The sequence below is a fragment of the Nycticebus coucang genome, chromosome 20, assembly GCF_027406575.1.
Source record: "Nycticebus coucang isolate mNycCou1 chromosome 20, mNycCou1.pri, whole genome shotgun sequence".
Lineage (NCBI taxonomy): Eukaryota > Metazoa > Chordata > Mammalia > Primates > Lorisidae > Nycticebus > Nycticebus coucang.
The window spans coordinates 14,408,193-14,410,282 of record NC_069799.1 but is presented as its reverse complement, the minus strand read 5'-3'; positions in this window follow the sequence as shown (position 1 = coordinate 14,410,282).

Genomic DNA, 2,090 nt, shown 5'->3' with positions numbered 1-2,090 from the left:
ATTTTCCCATAAATACAAACAAGGCTATTGTTTAGGATAAGCGCTGTCTAACATTTTCTTTATATAAAGGAGTTTTTCGAGCTCAAAGGATCCATGTTATGGCCAGTCATAGTTAAAATTTCCTATGGTATATTTCTTCCAAAAGTCACTAGTTGCGTGACCCAAGACACAAAAGAACAGCAGCTTTGCCGTGGGTATAAGCTCGCTCCTGTAATTATTAAGGGTAACCAAGAAACAGACTACATTGCGTGAGATGGCATGTAGCAAAACATCTTTATTCTTGACTACCTTATATATACTAGTGGTCACGTACACACTTAATATATGATCTCTAACTCTTTCTATCTAACCTTAACTTGTGAGGAGACATCAAGTCTACAAATCAGCACAATTTCCTCTGCTTTTTCTTTCTTCTCAGACATAGGTTAATTCTTGAGCAAGGTATCCAAATAAAAATCACAAAGAACGCCTGGGGAAGAAGGGGAAACAAAATTCCTGAAGCACACACTTAGTTTGCCTCATAATGGAGTAATGACTTTGTTCTTCCACAATGCAGAGACCTTTAGTCTCCAAAGACAATGTGTTTTTAACACCTGTCAACCTCTGGCCCAGATCTCCAGCAGAGAGATTGTAAGTCTCTGACCACATGAGCTTAATGGGAGCATAACAAGAGAAACTGTTCTGAAACAGGCTGAGTATGCCTCAGAGGGGAGTCCAGTTCCCTTTTTGCCTTTTTGTTAGCAAAAGCCATTTTTAACCTATTACAGACTTGCCTTGTGTGGCTTATGTGGGACAGTTTAACCCATATTTCCCCTTCCTTTATTATGACATATGTCATTCATATCTGTCATTATAAGCATGAAAACCTGAGCATAATGCTCATTTTCGTGCTGGGTTTCCCTTATTTTTCTACAAATTACATATAAAATAAAACCAATGATTAAAAACAAAACTAAAGATCCTAATGAACTTTCAATTAATCTTTGTATTTTAGGTAAAAGATTTATCTGTTCTGTACCAGTAGCTATTCTTTGTAGTATTTGATTTCCATCTATCTTCTGTAATTTATTTTCAAATGTGAAATATACTTTATGTTGTAAATTAACAATCCTTTTAGTTAAATTTTCTTGATTTAACAATTTTTTTTTACATTTTTCCATGGAAACTTAGTTTTATTATACATAATAGGTGTAGTACAAAAAGTTGTTACATTCCAATCACATTTAAATTTCAATTATTTCTTTAAATTTACTAATTCATTTTTTAACATTACAACAGTCTGTTCCAGATCAGTTATCTCATTATATAATTTAGTGTTAATTTGTTTTTGATCTGTCCATAATTGTTCAGAGTTCTCATGCCAATCAGCCACAAAAACTGGGTCTGCTAGCAGTTGAAGAGCAGTTAAAGTTGGAGACTCTTGCCACGATCTGTTTAGGTTCACTGGCAGCCACACTTCTGTTCTGGCTCTTAATAAATACAACTGTTCCTTTTCTGGATTAAAACTCACAAGGTTATTAATGCAAGTAAACAATTGACACATGGCACAAGATAATTCTCTGTTTTTTTCACTCCATTTAATATCCCCTTTTAACCAAACAAATGGTAACTGCACACAGGCCTGAATAGTTCTTTCTTCTTGTACTACAAATTCCATGCCATACATTTGAAGATTGGTGGTGTAATGATAATACAGACCACCTGTCCAAGCTTTCAACAGCTTTAATTGTGCAGCAACTTACCATAAATGATTTTGTTTTGGGAATCCATAGATTCCTGGTGCTGGTGGTGAAAAGCCAACATCTGTCCAGCTCATAGATGTTAAAATATTTATATTTATCTTATCTTTTGTTATAGGATATGTGTGTTTTTCTTGAGACAAATCCATATTAATAGAAATTTTATCATGATCTAAGAAAGTTGCGTTAGGACTCCAATCCATTATTACTCCTTTAGATGTATTGGTGAGGAAAAATGTTTTTTCACCTTTACATTTAGACCAATGTACCCAATTCTTAATTTTTTAAAAACTGTGTTCTTTACAAGATGGAGTCTCTACATCTATAGGAACAAAACTAGGGATAAATCTG